Source organism: Agelaius tricolor, unplaced genomic scaffold (genome assembly GCF_023055355.1).
Source record: "Agelaius tricolor isolate 1412-34295 unplaced genomic scaffold, bAgeTri1.0.p SCAF_2, whole genome shotgun sequence".
NCBI classification, from domain to species: domain Eukaryota; kingdom Metazoa; phylum Chordata; class Aves; order Passeriformes; family Icteridae; genus Agelaius; species Agelaius tricolor.
Window position 1 is genome coordinate 46358783 of NW_027269262.1, and position 25607 is coordinate 46384389.

The window sequence follows — 25607 nt, forward strand, 5'->3', positions numbered from 1 at the left end:
GTGTGACACTACTGTGATACTCATTGGTTGTTAACTGAGGATGGAGTGGCACTCTGTGCAAATATGATCATAAATATTTCAAGACCCACTGAAAAGTCTAGCAGAATACAGATCTATTCTAAAAGTGAGAACTTTGATCTTTAGCAAGTCTTGGCATCTTCCCTCTTCTTCACTCATATTTACAGCCAATGCTGTGTTTGGTGCTTTTTTGTCCTTAACATCATTTTTGCCTTTTCTTCTTTTATTTCCAGTTTCATTCCCATGTTTAATGTGGGGGTTTTTGTCCTTTACATGTTTTTTTCCTATGCTCATAACTGAAACTTAGTCACAGAGCATGTAGATTCTTTCCTATGATCACTCCCAAATATTTTATAAAACAATCATGATGAATTGTCCCTCATTTTCTCTTAACTGACTGCAAAAAATAAGAGCTAGATAAGCAAAAATAACATCAATACTGACCTATGCTTCTCTGATGGACCTTTGTGACCTGATTGTTGTTGGTGGCCTTTGTCTCAATTCTTAATTATTTTGTGTTTAAAATCTAGTTGCATCACCATGAGTTTATAGTGGTATTTTCTTCAAACTAGGAACTATTCTTATGTATCTTGGCTCATTTGAAGGTAATTTTTTTGAATGATAGTTGCAGTCATATTTTATGTCTGGAAATTGCTTACGTTTGAATCACTACTGTTGTAGGTTTTACTGTCTAGAGCAACAAAAAGAGAACAAACTTCACTTCATAAGGTGTTTTTTATTAAAACAGTGTCACTGATCTCAGGACAAAAGGTTATTGTTCCCAATAAAGGAGCTTGCAAGTAGTCTGGGAAGTATTTCATTAAGCACAGACCCAAAAGCTATTAATATTCTTTTGTCTTCCTTGACAGGCAAATTTTATCTCACAGAAAGTGCAGTGCTCTTCTTGAGCCCCTTTTATGACTTCACTGCAATATTTGTCACTTTTGAGAATTGTGGTAATTTTTGCCATTCGTTCAGATGTTTTACCTAGGCTCTAGCCTGTAACAGACTGAAGGGTAATGAGAGAAACAAACTCTGTCCTGAGCATACTGAATGACGTCATCTTATATAGAAAGGGGAAAATAAATACAAAACTATATACTTTCTGTGGTCATTTAGGTGTTTCACCTGTGATTCAAGCCTAAAAACAACAGCTTTGGTAATTTTATTGATGAAATAATTTAATAGAACATTTTAATATACATGTAATGTAACTGCTTTGGATGGTAAATGGATTTTTCTAGACTACCTCTATCAAAATGTATAAACATGGACAGATGTGGTGTACACCAAAACCTTTAAAGCCGGAAGCTCTCTAAGAGAATGATTGAAAATACACTTTTTATTTCAGACTGCTAATAACCATTCATAGGTGAATAAGATTTTCTGAAATGAAGCCACAAGATTGATATTGTATTACCTGTTTTTTTCAAATGTCGAAGATGATTTCATATTATTTATGGAGCAGCTGGCTCCTGAATTATTGGATAGAAACATTAATAAAGTACTCTATTCATCCTGAAAAACCTGCATGCTGTCATAATAGCAATCTGGATAATAAGACTGCCATCCAAAATTTCAAATGAATGGATAGAAAACAATTATTTTGAAGTTGCTGAGCTGCACAGTACGAGAGAATCCTGCTGAGGCAAACAAATGGTGATCATCTACAGAAAATTCACATGGAATTCTCCTTTCCAACCACAAGTTCAAGCAGCCAACAAAATGCAGTGAAAAAGACTTGGAATAATCAGATTGAACCTGTGTTCTTTCTTCCTTTCTTCACTGTTCCAAATGAAAGCATTTTTTGGTTTTTTTTAATATCATTTCTTCTTTGAGAGGTCTATGCCAAGTAAATACTATGAGGAAAAGATGGACATGCAGCAGCGTCAAGCAGGCTTTCCCAGTCCAGCTTGGACAGCAGGACTCAGCTACAGCGTCATGGCTAGTTCCTTACAAACCTGGTGGTTGTGGTGACGTGTCCATGTGCTGTGAAGGTGTTACTGAACAAGATTCCCATCAGTCTTTCAGAACATTAGCACTGAAGGTGAGGGAGTTCCCTAAACTAGGAGGAGGAACTTCTTCAAACCATCCTGCATTTGAGGACCCGGGTTCTGGAATGCATGACAGATCCCAAGGTTGTGCTCTTGATCTGCCTTTCTCTATGGACTGACTCAAAGAGAGCTTGTAAAGACTACCTTCTTAACTTATGCACCAAAATTCAGTGGCCCTGTTTTTTCTTTTGTGAGGAATGTTTTCATAGTAATTTTCGAAATCGAAGTAGAAATTCATCAGAGTAGGTGAATGGATAATTTTTATCCACATGGTCATAAACCCGTCCAAAGAACACATGCTGCATAATGAAGCATGACTTCTTTTTGCAAACTGTGTCTTGGCTGTTTCCCAATGCTTTGTATTTTACCTTTACATCCAACACTTCTGTTTTTACAGGCCTGTAATTCTCATGGGACCTGAACAGTTGATGTCACATGCACCAAATGCCAGGCACAGTATCAAGGCCATGCCCCTTGTACTTCCTTGTTCCTCCCCATCTCAGAGTATTTCAAAGTGAAAGCAGTCATTTTTTATGTTTGTAATGCTTCCAGAGAAGTCATCTGCCTTCCTGAAAATGTTAAAAAATTTGCATTTCACAAACTTTAGCATAACAGTCAATGCCCCTTCACAAGCTATGTGTTGTTACCAGCTTTCCAGTACAACATATCAGACCCATTTCACTGTTAAAACTTGTCAACAATGGCTTCTACCCTGTAATTATGCAAAAAATGAAGCAATTCACAAAACAGGCTGCTGCTAGGAGAGAGGAGACTATGTTATATTCCTTTGTGTGCTCCTTCTCCAGTGTTGGCTGAGTTCTTAGAAATCATGTTTAAGCAAACTCAGTTGTCATGTGGTTGTTTGGCATGTGCAAGGCTGATGGGGACAGGCAATACAGAAGCAGCCCAACAGCTCATTAAAGTGGGCACCCAGTTTGCATAACCAGTGGTTTTGATGGAAGAGGGAATCAATAGCAACTATCTATATTGGACTTTGCTGCAGAAGAATAAACCTTGAGGACTACTGTGCCTGTATTGCTGCATAGAGGAAAGATGTACCAACAGATCACTGGTGACATTTTTAACCTACCAGTTAGGTGGAGAACTGGGGCACTGTGACCCTTTGATGTTGTTATTGGTGTCAGACAAATTATGAGAACACTTTGGTCAGGTAATTTTTGTAGTTAGTAAAATCTTACCTACACTAGATCAAAGGGAAATATGTCTGTGCTTTTACCAAAAATTTATGTTTTCTTAGTTAATGATTATACATTATTATATATTGTATTATTTTCTCTCAGCCAAACATATGCTGGCACAATCATAGCTGTTCAACTTACTGTGGTTTTACCGAAGGGCTAATCTTTAGTCAGAACTCTTTTTTTCCCATGGAAATATTTACTACCTAATGCTTGGAAATGTTTATCTCTAATGAAAAGGAAATATAGTGAGGCAATTAGCTGACAGTGAATTTATTTGCTGCCTGTTTAAAAAATTATACCTTATCAGTCAATTGGCTTGAGACACACTTTTGAGAGATAAGTGCCTGTGTTTAAATTATAGGAGGCTTCCTCAGGGTGACTTAGGGTATGTGAACACCAACAAGCCTACCCTTCATTACTGCAATATTAATGTTTGCCATTTTCTTCCTTTATCAAGCCCCAACATACTCTCAGAGGTGAAAATGTACTGAGCACAATGATCGGTTTGCAGTAATGTTTTTTCCCCTCTCCATCTGTACTATCTTATATTTGTTGCTATAAGCAACAGTCCTTTGAATTGCTGTATTTATAAAGCTTTAAAATAGGACAGATCAGAGCACACAATCTTTGTGACAGGCAATTTTTCTCTGTTTTCTGCACAAAAAAAAAAATAAAAGGGGCCTGTGGGAAGATGCTCCCTCACCTGCATTTACAGTAATCTTTGTTTCTCCAGAAGCCCAGAGTTTGTTTGCCTCTTCAAGGACAATCTTTTTAAAACTGGCAAAGGGAAGAGGCTGTGTGTCCAAACTGATTAAATGTGTCAGATGTGATAATCTATTGCAGAGGTCTTTAGCCCTGTATTCTCAGCATCCATGTTGAAATGTGGGAAACTTGGCTTTCTTTCTCAGGCAAAGCAAGTTGCAGTCTTGTCAGAATACTTATAACTTCACATTCAGATGGTATAAAGGTAAGACCTCTTTCCATTTGCATTTTAGGAAATAATTGATATTTCTCTGATATACTGAAGTTGATGAGTGTGAATAAGCATTCAGTGCCATTGTTTAATTTAAAAAGGAGTTGAAGAACAGCTGTAGTTTCACTGGTGATTATGTGGTTGCTTTTTAATTTTATTCAACTATTATACAGGAAAAACTGAATTTCTGACAGCTTTTGAGGGGATTCTTATGAAATTCCTGTTTTTTCATACTCTTTAAGATGTGGACCATGAGCTGCGAAAACAACACTATTTTTTATAAGATGTTAAACCAACTGTGTTTATCTAGAGGACAATTTACTACAAATTAGCATCCATCTCCTGACTGGAGATATAATTCAGGAGGAAATAAACATCTCAATATAGTCAGAAAGAAACCAACTTTACTGATGGTATAATGTGCAGGGAGTATGATTATCATGAAATATCTTCAGAAGCTCTATTTATGAAAACATTATATATTTATATCTTTACCCTTTCATTACATTTTTCAGATATATTATTTGAACATGAGCAGTACATGCAAATATGAATTTGAAATGTTGGGATTCATAATTACATCTTTAATATAATTATATGAAAATAACTTTTGAAACATCAATATATATGTCATTTTCTTTAACAGCTTGATTGCATGAAAGAGCTTTTATTTACCTTGTCACAGAAAGCTGATTTGATTTGATTTGAATTGAGCACATAGGTGTCAATCCAAAGTGCAAGAGAATCAAACTGTTAAAAATTTTTAAGAGACTGTGACTTATCCCCTTCGTAAATGATAAATTGCTCATTTTTATTGTGGTACACTTTAAGTTTCTTCAGTCTTTGTAAAATGAACAAACTTTTGCCTATTCAATACAATGAAAAGAAATAGGGTAGTATTTCAAAATAACTTTTAAAATGACTGTAAGGGACAATGAATTCTGCTATTTTTATTTCAGAGATTCTGTGTCTAAAAGAAGATGAGAGATCATGCCATCTGTAATTGCTTCTTGTTTTATTTTGCAAGCAGCTAATCCTTTTTCTTATATAGCAGCTTTTCTTTGTCATTCAGAGGAGCGCATAGTTTGGACGATGCTTAGTGAAATCAAATCAGCTAACACTTATGAAGCTTAGCTGCTCCCCAGTCTTCTTCTCTCAAAAAAGGGCATCTTCAAAAGTAAAAGAACAAGAAAAAAGTCAACAAAGAAACAATAAAATAGTTCAAGCTAAAATGCATTCAGTGGGATAGGATTAGGGAGTGGCTGTGGGTGCAGCTGAGTTGTGAGATCCAACAGGAAGGGGCTTGTGAGCAGCTGAGAGGAAGTTGCAGGTGGACAAGCTCATTTCCACGTTGCTACTGCTGCAGCAGTATGTTTGAGTCATCTGTTAAAAATAGTGAGGATAGAAAGGCTTCAAAGTAAATTTTATCCTAACATTCCTCTAATGAGTGTCTTTGTTGTGGAAGGAGGGGGAAGAGGGGGAGAGGTCTGCTCTTCAGTGGTCTGAGCTTGCATGTTGCACAGGAGGTGTGTGCAACCAAGTGAGCACTTCCTGCCCCAGGCAGCTCCCTCCCCTGCAAAGTCTTCTTGGAAATACAGGTTTTGGCACGTGAACAATGCTTAGGAAGTTTTCTTCCTTCCCCAGAGCATTTGGGTCAGTGGTTTGGTTTCTGAGGAAGTTAAGATTTGATCATCTCCTTATGTTGTGGATGAGTAGAGTGTACAGATATACAGGGATGGATTTTTGCAGGAATACCTGGTACATATGTGGTACTTCCCAAAAAATGCACAACTTGGGAAAAAATTCTCTCATTCCTTCTGCTGCTGCTCAGATCTGAATTATACTTTTGCCTGTGAGCTTAAACGAAACATGTTCTGTTATCCTGGTGGGTTCTTCTAAGCATGGTATCAATGTGAGTTTTTAAGGGCTTAGCATTTTCCACTACAACTGATCCAGCTAGTCCAACATCAATATAATAATTTCTCCAACTGCAAACTTATAGGCCCCTGCTCAAGTACTAACATTAATAAATTTTATCAACATGGAGCTCAGAGCTTAGATGTTCTTGCTGCACCTTGTGATACTGTGACAAACTATTTCAAACTAGCTCAAAAATACCTACGTAGTGCTGCAGTCTGGAGCAATCTAGACAAACCCAGTAGCATGTTTCTCGCAAGTTTTAGAAGTTTTGCACTTAAGCAGTGCTGAAAATAGTAGATTACGCTAAACTGAGGTTATTTTCCATTGATAAATGATAGTATAAGCAAGGCTCTTACTTCCTGAGCTTAATTGTGTTTTCTTTCATTGTTTGATTGAATTCCTCTATAATGTTCCATACTTCTTTTTCTTCCACTCTCTTTCCCAAAGCCCTTTTTTGAGGGACTATTTTTAAGACAGTTACCATCCTATGGCCAGTTCATCCCCCATTATTGCTACTCTTGCAGTATCTAAAATGAGGCAGTAATAACACAAAGCTTCCTGTCTCAGGAATTATGCATCATTCTCTGCACAAATATAGCCATATTAGACTGTGTATAAACTCGTAAAATAAACAATGGGAGAGATATTCTATGAAATGGATTCAGATTGAAGTGGTTTTGTGTGTTTGACAAGGAAATATTTGTATATGAGAGCAAATGTCATGCATGGGCAGCTGCAGAATTCAAAAAAAACTTGCTTTGGGCAACACTGTTCCACTTATGTATGCACTTTGACTCTTTCTGGCTAAGTATGCTTATAGAAATTGTAAAACCTTTTCATCCAGCCTCTGCTGGATAACAATTTGAGAGAGTTACTCTGTCAATAAGTAAGTGTTTTTAAAAGGCAAAATACAGTTACTTTTCAATTGAAAAGATAGAGTGAGATGGAACTTGGGAATCTGGCATTTGAACTATTGATTTTAGTATTCCTCAACAAGAGAGGCAGTCAGCATGAAGCACTTAAAATATCTGATATTGCACTCTAGACTAGGACAGGGTAAAAAGGCTTTCGTGATTTTTACCTGGTAACATTTCCCATTTCTCACAGCATAAGTACAGCAAGGGATGAGCTGGTAGATAGGTGTTAATGTTGGTTCAGTTTGTCATTCACCTGAATGACATTTTTGTAAACCTATCCAGACCATAAGAGTATGTAACAATGTTTAGAAGATTAAGATTCCATGTGTTTTCCTATTGAAAGAATAAGAATTTGCATATATTCCCAGAGCAGAAATCTATAATGAGGCATATCATCTGGCTAATTAAAAATACTAAGAAACTGGGGAGGAGGGTTGTGAAATACCATATTTTTCAGACATTCAAATAGAGCATCTTTCTAACAGTCATCTCAGTTGAAATCCAGTGCAACATAAACATTTAATCACCTTTTAGTACCTCTGAACATCTTGTCCTTCTATCCTTAGGTGTGCCTTTCTAGGTTTTTGAATGTTTGGCATCTAGGCTTTGTGCCTCAGATGACTGAGTTGGTAAATTGTTTTTACCTCTCTCCTGAAGACCATGGTCCATTTTGCAAGTAAATTAACATTATGAAGTTCCATACCATTTTCTCTGTTCATGCATGGAGCTTTAAAAATCAAAGGGGGATACTCTTTCTGAAAACTGCCTAGCTACTGTTTTGTGTATACAGAAAAAATATCCTGCAACATAGACCTTGAAATATTGATTTATTGTAAAGATACAATTTTTCTTCACTTTTTTGGGTGAAATTTATTTTCATCAGAAATGCACCATTATGACATTATCTATATGAAAACCTATTTAACTCTCCAAGGACAGTCCCTTGGTTGTGCAGAACAAAATTAAATCCAAGTATCTGACACATTTTCCTACCAATCTAATTCAGTCCCAACTGAATTCCATTTCTTATCCATCCCTTCATCCTGCAGTCAAAGTGAGCTCTATTGAGGGAGCTCAGCTGCCTCTGGTATTAAAGCATTTCCTGCTTTGGTAGCATTCCCCCTGCTTTAGCTGGCTTTTTTGTTCCCTCATGCACTTATGCAGTGAATCAGGGCTTTGTTCCATTAATGCATTGCCATCAAAAAAGATTCCTGATACTATTAGGGTGCTGCTGTTTAATGCAGGGGTCACTACAGTATGCAGGAAGTCCAACCAATAATCTAAGACTTACCGTTCCAGGCATTGTACATATAAATATATATAAATATACATATATACACACACATTTTAAAAAAACTCAAACCACAAAACATTCCCACTATGGAGAATTGTTAAAAGAAATGCAGTCATTTAACGAATCCTTAAAAAACTTAAAAGTTTTTTAAGGATTAAAAGTCCCCCTCCGCCAGTTCCCATACGTACCTCCCTCACATGACAAAAATAAATGTGTATCTTATGAATACATAGACATACCAGCTGGTTCTGTACAGCCCTCTGGATAGTTAAAGGGAGGTGAAATGAATCAGTAATTGTGTTGTAATTAGTGCAGTTAGGATTTCTGACCTCCTCTTGCGTGTCTGGTACTCAAAGAATGTGAGTCATTGGCAAACCAAACCGTGCAATTTATTTGCAGATTGTGGAAACAGCAGACAATTTGGGAAAGGCAAAAGAAGGAGAATTATTAATCCTCCTTCACTGCAGAACCCTCTGCTGGTGACAGGACGAAAACTTCCCTTGTATTTGAAGAGCTTGCTAACCTGAGGCTAAAGACATTGAGAAAACCAGGAATGTCCTATTCCAGTGGACTGTCACATCACTACCCCCATCTATGCAGCCTTGCACAGGCAAAATTGCAGTATGGTTATACCCAAAATTTATGTTTAGAGGCATTGTGAATTTGTGTATATGCATGAAACTAACTTAAAATACTAAAAGGACAGTTAAAATGGAGTGAAAAGGACTCCTTCATAGCATTCAAATCACTGTGATCTGGAGAAGTACAGGTTGTGTGGAAGCTCTGTAAAATATAAGACCATGAGGGCCCTGCATATGAAATCAAATTTCAGAGAAACAGTTTTAAACTGGGTGGTTGAAAAAAAGACAAACTGCTAATTTTTTGATTCTTGAGGAAGTTTTTTTTAAAACATAAATTAATATTTGAGTTGGGATAGTTATCATTTCTTTCATATCTTATGATTACTTTGACAACCATTTTAACTTTCTCAGTATGCTTGTATGGCATAATTAAATGTACACAAATTCTTCTGATACTTTTTTTTTTTTACATCATAGAGAAACACAACCCAGAAGCGCATAGGACATCTTTGTCTAGATTGTTGCAAGGAGGCTACACTTGTTTGTTTGTTGTGCTTCTGAGCCACTTATGGCATTGGGAACAGCTCTACAAACACCAACCATCCTCCTTGGTATTGTATATCAATCCCTCTGGTTTTGAGGAATAATAGCTTCCACTTCAGTATTGCCAATGAAATTGTCAGTTATGGCCAGTTCATCTTCCTGTATGGAATGACACATCAGTGAATTGGTTTCAGAACAGATACGAGACCAGTTCAAATTTTTACATACAAAATCCTTCATTCACCAGGACTTCTGTATTATAATGTTTAGGATCTCGAGGTACTGTGTGGTTTTCAACAGTTTTCTGCCCATCACAAGTTGAAATATTTTTTTACCTTTAAAGTGGAAGAAAGTATTGGGGGGAAATGTGGCTATAGAAAAAGAAATTTTCATTTTGATAGTGAGCAAATAAGAGTCAGGAAAGGTAACTGCTTGCATAGATGAGGTGGATTGGCTATAGGCCAGTAACTACAGCCTCATGTGTTGCCTTAAGCAAGACCCTTGAGAGTTGAAGTAGATAAGCTCTCCTACCATGGCAGCAGTTCTATGACTTGGATCTTCTTTGACCTTCCTGGTTTTAATGTCTGTCGCAATGCAGTACTAGGGTACACTGGATATTGCTACAAAACATTCTTTCTGATAATTATTCTTGAAGAATAAAAATCTTCCCAGATAAAAACAGTGTTATTGAAGATAATGGGATGATAACTGGAGATAATGGGATGTAAGGAAACTTTGGTTATTGTTGCAAACAGCTCTGGTAAATCACACAGGTTACTGTATAATTTTTTAATTTTTTTTTTTTTTTTTTTTTTTGGCTTGGCCAACCTTAACACACCATGCTTATTGATTCTGGGACCCAAAAAAAGGTATTGAACAATAGTAATTCTGAGCAATGTATAGGAAGTCTCTTGTTTAAGTTCAGTAAGTAGAATATCATATTGATATCTATGTTTCTTCTCCCGATGTGGTTGTTTTGAAAGTTTTGGCAGAGGTTGTAATCAACAGAGCAGTAGATACATGTTAGATTCAGGCCTGGTTTACAGGTTTGGCCGAATTGTTCATCTGGTACCATAAAACTTCAATTGAAAATCTGCATTTTCAGAAAGCCACAAAACATTCAGCCAAGTAACAGGGCTGAATTTACCAGCCTAGAAATGAAAACAAAATCAGGTGAAAGCAAATCATGGTGAAGATATTTGATGAAGTTCTATTTTACCAAGTCTTTTTGTAATTGTAATAGCAATTTATTTATAAAAGCAATTTGCAATGAATACGAATGATGCACAGTGATGTCATGATATGATGTTTTGTACAAAGAGTGCATTAAAAATCTTAAACTGTGACTCATTCTGGTTGCAAACGTGAAATCAGTCTCACAATTTTATTTCTTCAGGCCACTCAGAAAAAAATGCTAGGAAGCTATTTAAAAACCCATCAAGTCATACTTTATTGGAGAAAAAGCCAGTAGTCATTGTAGTTGCATGCCAAGTAAAGGCTTTTATTCTGAAAGTTTTTTTGTTTTCCTGTTAAAATTATTTTTAAATAACGTCTATTGTGCCTACTTCTTAGGAAAACTTACCCATTTTTAGTGCTGACACGACTGAAGAAGTTTGATTGCTTGAGGCCAGAAGTCTAATTGAAAAATGATTAATAAAATTAATCCAGCATTCAGAGTAGTGATTTGAATTTTCATGACAAGTTTTCATTTCTCCAAGTCTTTATACTTGACTCATCACTTTGTTTTTAACTTTTTGATAAGTGGAACTTCAGTGGAGAAGTCTATGTCAGTTTAAATGAGTGCTCCTCCCCTGTGAAGATTTCCTTGCAAATTACAGGCTGGGGTTTATGCATGGACACTCTGACCACCCAAGCAATGCCTATAATGTGCCATATGGAGAAGTTTTGAGTGCCAGCATATTTAAGTGAAAGCTACCATTTAGTGATGGATTCAGCATGGAAGTCAGATGCTAAACACCTAGACAGACATGGTTTGTGAAGGAAGTCCAGAACACAAAATGGATTAATCAAAAACATGCAAATGTACACATTTGACTTTTGTATAACCAGTGGTTGCTACAACTGAGAGTAATTCAAGTGCTGAAAAACTTAGATACTGTATTGCTCTGGTATTTTAAGTTCAGTAACCCAGAATGAAAGCATCTCTGAGCTGATGTCTTCTGTAATGTAGCAGACAGAAGCCAATATTACCAAGCAACAGTTCAGGCCGCAAAGGAACAAAGTGAACACATTCAGACATTCAGCCAACATTATACAGAGACAGTGCCAAAGACATTAATTGCTTATTTTCCCAGTGCATTTATTAATCACTTCCTCAAGAGCTTATGTTAAAAAAAGTCTCTGAATGATCCATTGCTGAATATGTTATTTTATAAATATTACTGCATTTTAAATAGAAGAACTTTAGCGACACAGAGTTAACAAAAAGTGAACTTGAAAAGTGAAGAGTAACAAAGTTCCAAATAGGAGAAGAATTTTTCTAGTGGGTTAGAGAGTATGTTTGTATGGAAAATTAGAATAGAAAATACTCTATACTTGTTCAGAAAATATGAAAGGAATTTTTTCATATTGAGAATTGATTTTCAGTAATGGTAGTTTTTTAACTAAAAAATGGAAAAAGGCAAGGGCCATCTGAAGAAACAACTGGATGATATTCTGAGGATGGTTTTCCATCTTAAGGTTGTTATTTTCCATTATGCAGAGTTTACCAAGTGATCTATTGAAAATGCTGGAGATATACTTAGGATAATGCCAGTTTTGTTACAAAATCTTCATTAGAAATGTGAGTCATGCACGTAGAACCCAGCATGTCATTACAAGCTTAAACAATAAAAGTTTTTGTAGCATGTCATGAAGATTTAGCTACTGGGGGTATTTTTTAATTCTGTGGGACTTCTATGAGATTAACTAGCCCAGAGACAGTAAAAAATCACCTATTCTTGTGAAAATTTATGAACTAATTTTTTCTGCATTCCATGATCATTAAGTCACAACTCTGAATTACATCTCATTTTAATATTCTCCATTGAAAGATAGTGCTCTCAATGCCTTCCAGAATCATAAAACTCTGATTCCTTGACCATAGTTATGGTAAACAAGATAAAGTACAGAATACCTAAAAAGGTTTCACCTTGCTTGCCTTAAATTTAGAATTAAATCTTAAAGATAACTTCATAAATAATAAACAATTAAAAGAATGATAATTCCCCAAACTAAGAAAAGGAAGACTCAGAAAAATGAAGTATAAAAAGGGCTGATAATGTGCCAGAGCAAATTAATTGAAAATTATAAATTAACTCTGATGGACTTTTTGGGCATTATTAGATGGGTTTAACAATGGTACAGCAAGATGATTTTGACTTCTCTATCTCTTAGTATAAGCATCCATCAGATTTTTCAGCATTCTCTATAAGAATGAGAAAAAATCCGTATATGTCGTGCTATTAAAGCATCTCTGCAGACTGTTTTGCATATACTGGCAGGCCAAAGAAGATAAATCCATCAAAAAATAAGAAACGGAAATGCTTCTCTTTCCTTTCTTCTCATTTGGAAAACCTTTGATATAATAGAAATAATAGTATCTTAGAATGTTAATATTATTGCTTATGATGATGAATGTTAACCTAATTTTTCATCTTTTGTCCCATTAGTTATTTTTACCTTTTACTATCTAGTTGTACATTTTAACTATCCTTATTACTCATTGCATAATTTTGGAAGTCATAGCAGAAGTATTTTCTAAGTGTTTCCTTTTCACCTACATTTAGTCTAACTAACTTTCTTCCTTTCTTTCTTCCTTGTTAACTGTCAGGTATTTAACTTTTGGCAGAAATGATGTGCAAGTTCTTCTACTCATCCATTGTGCGTGTTTTCATAGAACTCAAAACAGTTTTCTTCTTAGAGCAGCTAATCTCTCTGTCCTTTCTGCATGTTTCATACTACTACATGCTTTCTCCTGCTCTTTTTCCATCACTAGGTACTCTCTTCCATTTGCTTCATCCATTTATGCATGATTTTGGACTTGGAAGAAGCGATAAATGTTGTCTCTTCTTTATCACTCAGCTCTTAAGTTGTTCTGACAGCAGAAACTGCTGTTCCAGTTAGAGCAGGTTCTTTAGGTCATCAGAAAGCATTATCAGGAGCACCTTTCCACCTCCAGCCTTACTGCACTAATGCTGTTGCATCAAATGATTCCATTCATTAATTGGTCTAAGGCAGCATCCACCAGAGCTTGTAATAACACAGAGAAGTATTCTGTCACAGTGGATGTTGAAATTATTACCTCTCATTTGCAATTCAATGAAACTGTCATTTTTTCCTTGTGGGTCTGCCTCTTTTTGCAATATGTTCTCCTTAATACAAGCAATTGGGCAGCACTTTTAGTATCGTTCATTCACCTCATCTCTTGCTTCTGTTGCTCACTGTGGAGCAGGCTTTCTGCAGCTACATCCCCCTGATTGCTGTCTATGACTGCTTTCCCCTTTTGTTTTCTCTAATTAAGGAAGTTCACTAGCAACATAGGCTCCACCAGTATGCAGCTCATATTTTTTGTTATATTTGTACAATTTGCAGCTGTAGTTGAATGGTATATAAATGATTAATTAGCACTTATTACTGTTTTACATTTCCTAAGTACTGCACAAACTAACTAATCAAGCAGCCAATAAATGAATTAAGCAAAAAACAGCACACAGTTACAGGAGTTGTGTTCTGTCTTTGACATTCTCTTGCATACTGTTATGCTGTGAACTCTATAATCAAAAAAAACTATGTATAAAAATTCTCCTGAATAGATGATATTTTTTTGCAATTTTGTCACAGTAAAATATAATTGAAAACCAGTGCTTGTGTAGTTAGATGTAATAAACCTTATTACATTGTGTAGGTTTTTTAAAAAAAACTCTTTGCTTCAACCTATGTTTCTGTTCAATTCACAGCAATATTGGCAGCCAGTGAGAGCAGCAATAGGCCAGCAGAAAACTCCTATTGTACCTAATGGGGTTAATGTACCGTATTCACAATTCCATAAAATTGTCTTCATATGCCCTGCTTATTAGCACGAAATAAAGAGAAGATGTTTTTTGGGTCAACCTGGCAGTGTTGTCTGTTAAATTTTTTTAAATAATAAAAAATTCATGCATAATAAAGATAAACTCTGTACTATGTAACTTCATTTGCTGAGATGTGCATCAGGAGCTTACGCTTGCCATAATTTAAGCCTGGGACATATACAGTTATTTTGTACACTTCTGAATCAGCTTTGTTGACAAGTTAGTTTGAACTTGCTTAGGTCTTTTGTACTCTCTTTGACAAGACAGAAAAATATGTGGTTTTCACTGATTTAAAAAAAAAAAGCAATTTCTCTACGAACAAAAGGAGTGCTTATCTGTGCAGGACATAATCCCTACTGTGCCTTGACTAACAAAGACAGTTCAGTTTGGTGGGAATTCATGCAGGAGTAAAGTTTCCTCATTTTACCACCCAGTATAGCATGATGGAAAGATAATGAATTTTCTGTTGACAGCTTTTTTTTTCCACATCAAGTGCAACTAGAGCCTTGTTCAGGAGGTTTGAAGGTTTGAGTTTTAAGTACAGCAAATGGATGATGACTGAACATAAAAAAATATGCACTATATGTGAAAGCCATTACCTATACAGATGTTTTAACCATGGAAACTTGCAGGGAAAGCTTCTGTCATATCCACACAGTGATGTTTAGCTTTGGCTCCAAAGCAAGAGCAGAATTACAGGGACCACATGAAGAAAAAGAGAGAGAGAGAGAGAGAGAGAAATTTTTACCAGGATATAGTAAAGAGAAATAAACGTCCTTTTAAATACTTTGACAGATAATGTGTTACACAGATTGATTTCTGGTAATAGAAATTCAACCTTTATGAAAAGGTATGATGGTATGATTAGCTTATCAAAGTATCCCCCTGTTTGCAGATTCCTAATAATACTGCACAAGTAGAGTTCCTTACTACACAGCACATTTTCAACCAACTGCGTAATTGAAAGTTTCTTCCTGCAACAGCTGGATGCCATTTTTTAGCATGTTCAGTGTCAAAAACTGCTCAAATGCCTCATGATTGCTATTTAGGCTGGAAGCAGTCTCTCAGCATTTTAAAGCAAAGGGATTTTTGATGATTGCAGGAGTAGTATTTCATGCAATAAAATCACGAGCTGGGCATGTTTAAAATTCACATGTAGGTTCTGGAAGATGTACTCTGAAATTGTCTACTTTTGACTGTATACCAGGAGAAACAATAAACCTTGGGGCTTTTTTATTGTCTTCTACTGCCCATCATGTTATTTTGGGGAATAGAGAGATGAAAATTCAGAGTGGTTTAAAAGCACAGTAATTCTTGAAGTGCTACTGACATATTTACTGCTATATGTGTTACCAAAAGGGAATTGATGCAATGTAAAGGCTGTATGAGAAATATGGAGACCAGGGTAATTTGGGAAGGACTGTTATATATTTCTGGAAATGTTACTTGAGGTACACAGGTTTTTAAACCTATGTTATGCTGCAACCACTTCTATGATGTACAGATACTTTAGTTGTAAATTTCAAGGGATGAATAAGTACTTGAGAGAAAAAGATTGTAGTTGATTTGTTTGTAACATTTCACCTGACTGTGCAGGTGCAATGCAGAGACTTTCATCATATATGTTGTGTGAATAAATATTCCTCTCTATACATATATGTCAAATGGCAAGGGTAATTGGATTCATGGGTCTATATACAGTGCTTCACAGTGAATTTTTAATATATAATAATCATGGCCTAAAATTTCCTTCCTTCCGCCACTTCCGTCACTTCCGCACGCCACTTCCTTCCTTCCTTCCTTCCGCCACTTCCTCCACTTCCTTCCTTCCGCCACTTCCTTCCTTCTCCTTCCTTCCTTCCACCACTTCCTTCCTTCCTTCCGCCACTTCTTTCCTTCCGCCACTTCCTTCTGCCACTTCCTTCTGCCCCTTCCTTCCGCCACTTCCGCCACTTCCTTCCGCCACTTCCTTCCGCCACTTCCTTCCTTCCGCCACTTCCTTCCTTCCGCCACTTCCTTCCTTCCGCCACTTCCTTTCTTCCGCCACTTCCTTCCGCCACTTCCTTCCTTCTCCTTCCTTCCTTCCGCCACTTCCTTCCTTCCTTCCGCCACTTCCTTCCTTCCTTCCGCCACTTCCTTCCTTCCTTCCTTCCTTCCTTCCTTCCTTCCTTCCGCCACTTCCTTCCTTCCTTCCTTCCTTCCGCCACTTCCTTCCGCCACTTCCTTCCGCCACTTCCTTCCGCCACTTCCTTCCTTCCGCCACTTCCTTCCTTCCGCCACTTCCTTCCTTCCGCCACTTCCTTCCTTCCGCCACTTCCTTCCTTCCTTCCTTCCTTCCTTCTGCCACTTCCTTCTGCCACTTCCTTCTGCCACTTCCTTCTGCCACTTCCGCCACTTCCGCCACTTCTTTCCGCCACTTCTTTCCGCCACTTCCTTCCTTCCGCCACTTCCTTCCTTCCGCCACTTCCTTCTGCCACCTCCTTCCTTCCGCCACTTCCTTCCGGCTCTTCCTTCCTTCCTTGAATCTGCTGACTGAACTGTTAATGTGCTGACAAATTGATACGCATGCACTATCAACCCAGTTTCAACTGTCTTAATGGCATGAGCAATGGAACAAAACACATTAAAAAGTTTTATTAAATTTAGGGGTTTTATTTCTGTTAAAATGCATTCTTGGGGTGGTGGTAGATACAGAAAATTGTGGATTTATGATTTTTTTTTTATTTGCCTCTGTTTGTAGTTTTCTGCCTGCTTTAGAGCCAAATTCTTCATTCACACTGCATGAAAAATCTCACAGTGGGGTAGTCAAGTGAGGAGCTGTGGAAGCTTCTTCTTATTAAGAAAGAGGTTGGAAATATTAAGGCTTTATATAATGGATTCTTTCAGTTACAATGAAAAGCAAATTAAAACCATTTACCTCCAACTAGAATAGACTGCAGAACTTCCCCCTGGTGCTGACGCGAGAACATTTCATAGAGAATATTTTATTCCTCCTGTGGATTGATGTTGAGGGAAAGCCTGTGCTTGGGATTTTTCCTTTATCTCATGTGAAGACTTATAACTCAGTTTCAAAAGCAATTAATATTTATGAGCTTGGGCTGAGAATAATACAACTGCAATGAGACAGTGAAATGTCTGCCATTCACACACTGCTGTATAGTGGTAAAAATACATATTTAAGTTTGAATTAATTAAATTGCATTTAATCCTTTCTCTGTGAGCTTGTAAACAACAGCTCATATCAATGCTAGTGTACATTGTTGGCAAGTGACATGTGCTGTCAGCATAATTTTAGACACACTTCATTTCTTGCATAGTGTTTATCTCTAATACAGAACTTTAAACTTTTTCTCATTGGTGTGCCAGCTGCTAAAAGCAGAAGGTTTTTCCAAAATGCAATTTTTTTGTGCTTTGTATGCACAAACAATGCATGCATGCAGAAACAATGGAATGCAAATAGTGATTGTGTAGTGACTTCCCAAGGCAGCGTAATTAAAAATCACACTTTGCAGAGGCCTTTAGTTGGCATTGATTTTAATCCTTCAGGTTAGCTTATTTTCAGTTTAAAGTGAGGAATGATCAAAAGACTGTGACTCTATAATTGGTGGCAAATACAATCAGGCTAAAAGTGCTCATCTTCTCAGCCTGCCTTCCCGAGCAGGATGATGGAAGATATGAGCAGCTTATTACTGGCAACCTGGTGCTCCAGTTGTCTTGGGGAAAATAAGTGGTTTGCTCTGAGTATGAACAAAACCTTAATGTGTTATTATTACTGTAGATCAGGAGCTGAGCTTTAGACGGTGAAATATTGCATTAATATTTGCTGTGCTTGGATTAGCTGAATTGGCAGTGCATTTAAGTAGGGACTTGGGCTTTCTTATTATTTACTTAATTATATTCGTAATTTACTGTGGCTGAGTACTCAGCATGATTTTTAATTGTCTGAGGGAGACTCTTAATTTTACAAATGAGGTTCAATAAATGTGTGTGATATTGCAGTCTTGGCTTCATAGGAAGAAGACTGAGTTTTCTGCTCATTGCTAAGCTTTATGGTATTCCCATTACTACTACACTAGTGTGGTTGTAATTAAATTTTTAGAAGTTCATTTGTGTGTAGTTACTAGGCAATGCTAATTTCTGCAGTGATTATTATTTTGCTATCATTTGGGTAGCAAATATGTGAGGTTTCTGCCCAGTGCTTTAAAAGTAAAACAATTGTTGATTCTAATGGCTTAATATGCACTAAATCATCATCTGAAAGAGGCCTCTTCTGAACATCAGGGGTTATCTGCCATTTGTCATCTCAGGTACTCACCGTCATTGAGAGGTTGAAGTATCTATAAAGCCCCACTAAGTACAGCTTTGTAATGGAACAGATTTGGGCTGTTAATGTAGGTCAGTATCTTGATATTGTGTACAGAAAAATGGATAGTTATCCACCTTCACTGTGAATTACTTTAATAAAATGTAAGAAGTGATGAAAAAAATAGGGGAAAAAAAACAGGCAAAAATTTCATCCATTTCCTTTACAGTATGTATTGTTAATTAAAAATTATGCATATGAGCAGAACCTCAGGAGTGTAAAGAAGCATAATTTAGAAGAGAATTCAAATGGTTTAGTAAGTAATAAAACACTTGAAGACCTGCCCTTCATTTCCTCATTGAAATTTGGTTTAATGATAATGATCACAATGTGAATTGGTGTTCTGCACAGGAATGGTATAGATGTGATTAGAGTCTGTTTCCCAAACACACAGATTCACAGAGTAGTTTACCTAGTAAGGTATTTTTTAATTATAGGCAGTTATCAAGTTGTGGAGGGTCTTGTTCAACTGAATGTTCAATATCTCCCATGATGGAGATGCAACAGGCTCCCTAATCACCTGTTCTGGGTTATTCTTTGCTCCTGTTCTTTGCCACACTTTCTTCCAGGTTTCTTTTTAACAAAATCTATCTAAAAACACCCAAAAAAGTTATCAAATTTACCACCAAGCTCAAAAGTATTTTGTCCCATGCCCTGTTTCATGCACTGGAGATCAAAAGAAAGAATATACAAACATGTCAAACATATTTTGTCTTAGCCTCCTGATGTCTTGAACTTTGGCTCTTTCTGAGCTGCACATTTCTAAACATTTCTAGTTACCTGAATTTAGGAAATTTAATTTTCCCACACTTTTTTCCTCTCTTGGAAGGTATGATTTTATCCCCATAACCTGGTGTGGCAGGAGTCCCACAGTACAAATGCACTTTGCAGAAAGAGCCACCCCTCTTTGTTTATTTGTTCAGCTTTCTTTCTTTGGATGCCTTGTGAAGGCTGACCTAGAGCAGAGGATAGACAGAGTTAAATAAAGTAGGTATTTATTAAAAGGCCTCAATGGAGGCCTTAACACCGTGGGCAGTACAAGAGCCAAGTCAGAGCTACACCCAAGATGAACTCAAAATGGACACAAAATGGATGACCAGTCCTGAGGTTTCTCACTTTTATAGGTTCTGGTTCATTAGCATATTGGAGTTAATTGTCCAGTTACAGCTTCAGGTTTTGAAGTCCCATCCTTATAGTTTTTCTCTCTTCAGTCCATGTTGTTTATGCTCTTGGGCCTGAGATTGTCCTTGGTCCTCAGCTAGAGAAGGAATTGTTTTGTCCACCTACTCTATGGAGAGAGCTTACTATCCCTTAATATGAAGCTCAGAACTACACACTAAAGCGGTACAGAATCTGAAAAATATAAAAGCTAAAACCTGAGGCATCACTTTTTTGATGTGACTCTTAATCAGCTTGATTTAATGTCCTACGGTTGTTTTCATAATCTTCCATGATTCAATTTCCTCTTTTTTTGTCATGTTACTCTATTCATTTGTCCCTCACACAGAAGTCATTCTGTACACTCCATCATCATCTTGCTTTTATGTGAACCTCTTCAGGTTGTACCTCTCTGATTAAATAAAAAATAGGGTAAGTGGTCAGAGAAGGCTGGCATGCATAGACACGCACAAATAAGAAAGACCAAAACATTTGAAGAATTAAAGAAATTTTAAAACTATTAGGTCAATGTTGATTTAGTTTGGGTTGTTGACAGGGATAGTGCCATCTGTTTGTACAGAATCTGAAGCACAGTAGTCCATGGCCATCTCTGAAAACTCTGTCATATATACTTAGATGTTTGCAGAAAGTTACTTTCAAATTTTCTCTTTTTTACACTTCAGGCACTGGCTTACAGTGTGCTTAACACTTGGGTGCTGCAGGTGATACCTTTACATTGCCTGCCTTCAGTGTCTCTGTCATCACTAAATACATCTGACAAGTTAAAACTTCTCTTATCCAGGAAATTCTGTCAGCTAAGAGAAACCCATCTGAGTCCAGCTTCAGCAAGGTTCTCAACCAAAGCATGGGAGTTTCAATGGGTTCAGAGAAGTCTTCACAACTCAAGGCTCCTCCTAAGGACTTGGAGGATTTGTTCCTTTTGAGATTTATGTTTGTAAGCTAAGCTCCCTAAAGAGATGTTATAAGAAAAAATCAATCCAGTTTACTTGCTAAAATTAAATATACTCAGTCAATTTTATACTCTCACAGAAAATCTGAAATGCTTATGATGTAGTCAATATTATAGGCAAATTAAAGCCTTCCTGAAAAGAGATCCTGTCAACAGGAAATCTGTACATTTCTGAAATAATTTAATGGCAGTTTCTAGTTCTGTACATCTCTCTTGATCCCACTGCCAATCTGATAATTTTATCATCTCATTTTCCTACATTGAACATATTGTTTTCTCCCACTTCTGACAAAAAAAAAAAAACTGTACTTCTGTACAACCAACCAAGAAAGACCAACTGTAGAGAAAGAACCGGAAATTTAAATTTAGAATTAAGAAGAAATACACTAAAGATAGTTACGTACTTCAAGGGATAGGCAGGCCCCCAAAGCCAGCTCTACAGCAAGTGCTGTCATTGGAGTACTAGTACTAAAAACACTAGAATGTTTCTATCCTGACAGTAATGTCAGAGACTCTGAAGCAGTGTCAGAATTGTTTATCTTTGAAACAGGATTCACAATAAAAACAAAGAAAGTAACAAAGAGGAGGCTGCAGCTGTCATCTGTTTGACTGCTTTAGAGGTCAAGGAATTCCCAGGAATAATCACCTCTTGTGTACAGAGGCTATTCCTGTCCTCTTAGTGGTTACTTGAAAGAATTTCAATCCAAAGCTTGATGTTTACTTAAGATGTGCTTACTAAGATCCCGCTTCCAAAGGAATTTTCAGGTTATTTTTGCTCTGAAAATTTTTACTTGCTTTTTCTGACAACTAGCCCCCAATAGCTAATTGTGGCGTGGAAAGGTATTTCTTTGAATGAGCATCAAGTGATTAAAATAACTTAAGAACATATCAAACAAGTTATTGTAGTGATAAATCTTCAGTATAGTCCAAGGCTAGTATCAAAGCACCCTTAGCTGTGAATTTATTTTCCTTTAATATGCTTTACAGCAAAATTTTGATTTGAGATGTTAGCTGCTTTTACAAGACAAAATATTCACACTTATTCTGGCTTGTACTTTCAAATTGTTCCCATAAAAAAAGACAGAATAAAATAGGCTAGACCTTTAGGTGATCAGAAACAAAACTTAAATAGTGAGATGACTCATAGAGAACAAATATAGAACACAGAGGAAAGCCATTTATTTTTGTTAGCCTCCATAAGTAGTACTGGAGAAATAAGAGAGAAAAACATGTATATGACTTTGCTTACAAGAGAGAGAAAATGGCTCATAAATAAGTATTTTCAGTTTATATAATTTTAAAAAAATTATATATTTAAATGTGCAGTGGCTTCCCATTGCAATTTTGTCCCCTACCCATCGAATGCTGGTGTGGGAAGCACCATGTATACAGCTGGGTGGTTCAGGTTTTCTCACCATTCTCCTCTGCTTTTCCAGACACAGACAGCAGGATTCCATGGTGTTTTATGTAGACTGAGAAAAGGTTGTGGAAGGGAGCGAGTGGGGAGAGGTGAGCTTGCAGTGATTTACTGAGGCAATCACATGTAACCAGTCTTGGTATCTTTTGCTCAAAAGGCCAACAAACTCTTCATGCATTGTGCAGGGAGAGTAGGAAGGCTGAGATGGCACCACAAATGCAGCATTATGCCATCAAAATATTCTTTTTTTGTTGCCAGAAGGAGAGTTTGGAACAATGTGAAAACCTTGCCATGGAGCATTGCTATAAAACATCTCAATATTGCTGTGATTTTTAATGAATACATAGATCCTTGCCATGTTAATTATTTTATCTTGTTTCAGGCCAGTAGTTTTAACTCCTACACTTTGATTGTGTTTCAGAACAATCAAGCATCAAGTATTGGAACTGACATCTGAATTAAAGAGTGTGCAAAAAATCTCTTCCCTCTTTAACTTTTGAAACAACTAAAATGGAAAACTGATTAAAAGAGGTGAGTCCTTTCCTCTGATCATTCTCCTTGATCTCTCTCTGCATTGCTTTTATACATTTTCTCCAGAACTGCCTCCTGCAAAGGCAGGGAGCCAAATGATTGTGAACTCTCAACTGCTTTAATGGAAGTGAAGGTAGCTAGAAAATTACACATATGATAACCCATCTTTGTATTTAACTAGTTATGAGGGCTCTGTTCATATTGGGTGTCTTTCAATATTATGGTGAATGATTTTCACAAGTCTGATATTAATGTAGAAATGTATATATATAATATAAACTCATATAAACTTAAATGATGAGTAGAGCCCCATAGAGCTGGATACACCAGAGCTGTGGAGAGAGTGTAGGGAATGTAAGAGGAGGGATTGATTTGGCCTAGAGGAATGTAACAAAGGGGAGAGGTCAGAGAGAAAAATAAAATACAGAAGACAAGCATGGCAAGGGGTTGCAGCATCTTGAAAGCAACACTGAAATGGCCTGGAAAAGCTCTGGTAGGGAAAAAAACTTCCTTTTCCACAGATATTTTTACTTGGGTTTTTTTTCTGTTTGTTTTGGTTTGTTGGTTTGTTGTTTTTTTTTTTTTTACACTAAGAGAGACCTGATAGGACATACTGAAGATAAGCTGACCTCTAGCCTCTGGAACAGAAATGGAATAGCAGTGAAATGTCTACATATAGGGAATTATTGGTATTTCCCAATGTTAACCAAACAGAGAAAAATTTAAATCAGTTCCATATCCTGTTTCTTTATGACCACATGGAGGCTTAAATATATATGCACTAGAAACAGGGAGAGTTTTTATGTCTTTTTAAAATGATGGTCATTCTGCCTATGATTTGGCATTATTTTAAATGTAACTCTTAGAGCTATATTTGACTCACTACAGTTCAGTTACAAACAATTTAATTGTAATGTTAAATTAATATGTTAATCATATAATTGGTTATGGGTATTTTAGTTTAGTTAGGTATGATGCTGTACTTCAATTTGTAAATTTCCCTGAGTGGGGCATGAGTTTAAGGAACATTTTACATCTTGCATGAAACATTTTACATCATAGGAATATTCTTTGTGTCACTCCAGAGTGATATTTTTTCATTGCTTTCCATTGGTGCAAAAAAAATCAATGGATTCCTTACTTAAAAAATATAATTTCTTACAAATAGAATGTTATCTAATCATCCAGCAGCTTTGTCTTTTAGTAAATGTATTTTAAGAGGAGAAAGAAGCAAAGTGTTGAAACAGTTCCATTGCCATAAAATGTATCCATGATGATTTATTTTATGTGGGATATATATAGATAGGTAGAGATATAGATATGATTCTGCATGTTGTATATATATATATAAATACATATGTATTTATACATTGCAAGTACATATTTCTAAGGTACATAAACACTACAAAAAAGTAGGACTTGGAACCAGTGTGTATCTTCTGACAATGTGAAATAGATCAGTTCAGCTAACTTTGCCTCAGCTTGGCCTTCTGTAGAACTCTGAAACTTTATTGAAAAGATGACATAAGGTTTGCAGTGGTGTGATTTTTCCCAAGCAAAAGTAGGATTTTTACCTTAGGAATTAGTTTCTTGCAGTAATACATTTGCTTATCATTTACATATATTTATATGCATTTTCATACACACAAAAATCCCCACCCTATCCCCTCAGCTTCCAGTATCTTGGGTAAGAGAAAACATTATGTCATTGAAGAAGGTACTTTGATTAGTGATACGTTTATTAGAAGAACAGAGTGTGGTCCACCTATTTTCCTCAGGAATATGTTGACAATATCATTTAACAGTGACTCAATGGCCCTTGTGGGTCCCTTCCAGCTCAGACTATTCTGTGGTTCTGTGAATATAATGTTACTCTTTTGTTGTGAATTTTGTTCAAGGAAAATGCAGACAGAATTTAAAGATGCTATTAAATCAAGATATGTTTATCATCAGGGAGAAGATGACTAGGCTTTGAAAAAGTCAGATAAAGAGAATCTATAGGAAATGTGTTAGGGATGTGGATGAAATTGAACTTTAATGAGACCAAACAAAAGGAATATAATTGATCTTCTACAGTGAGAATGTATTGAAGTAATTTAAACCTTAAGGTCCTCTTGTCTTAGTGGGAGATGGGATAGCGGATGTTTTGTATGATCTAATTATGCAGAAGTCTCAGGCTCTGCAAAATATTATTCCTCAGGGGGAAAGGACACAAGACAAAAAGAACAAATTTCCAGTTGAAAGATATGATGATCTTTGATGCAGTACAAGGGGAAGCATAAGGTATTTTACTAATATTCCTGGTGTGAAAGTAACAGCTGTAATGAGAAAAATTAGAAAATCTCCTCAAGTAAAACACCCTGAGAGGGCAGAAAAGCTTGGATGAGGCAAAGGTACTGCAATCAAATATAAAGAAAAAACCAGATTTCTAGTGAAAATTGAAAAAAGTTAGTTATGACTTGCTTGAGGTATTTTGAAGAAAAATTTAGGCAGGACTTCTTATTACAGCTTAATAGCAATTCCCTCAGCAGTTATAGAAAGCTATGAATCTGAGAAAAGAAACTAAACTGACTATGAGATAGACAAGTGATTTG

At 36.4% G+C, this 25607-nt stretch overlaps 1 protein-coding gene across 5 annotated transcripts in view; it reads left to right on the forward strand.

Annotated features, from left to right (window-relative positions):
• The window catches only part of DLGAP1 (DLG associated protein 1), a 401400-nt gene that overhangs the window by 127638 nt on the left and 248155 nt on the right, over positions 1 to 25607 (forward strand). For 4 of the 5 annotated variants that reach the window (XM_071417710.1, XM_071417688.1, XM_071417726.1 and 1 more), the window contains one exon: positions 22904 to 23013. The exons of the other annotated variant lie outside the window; for it this stretch is intronic. The gene's annotated coding sequence lies outside the window, so the exon portion shown is untranslated. The remainder of the gene's footprint in view (positions 1 to 22903; positions 23014 to 25607) is intronic. 5 annotated transcript variants of the gene reach the window in all.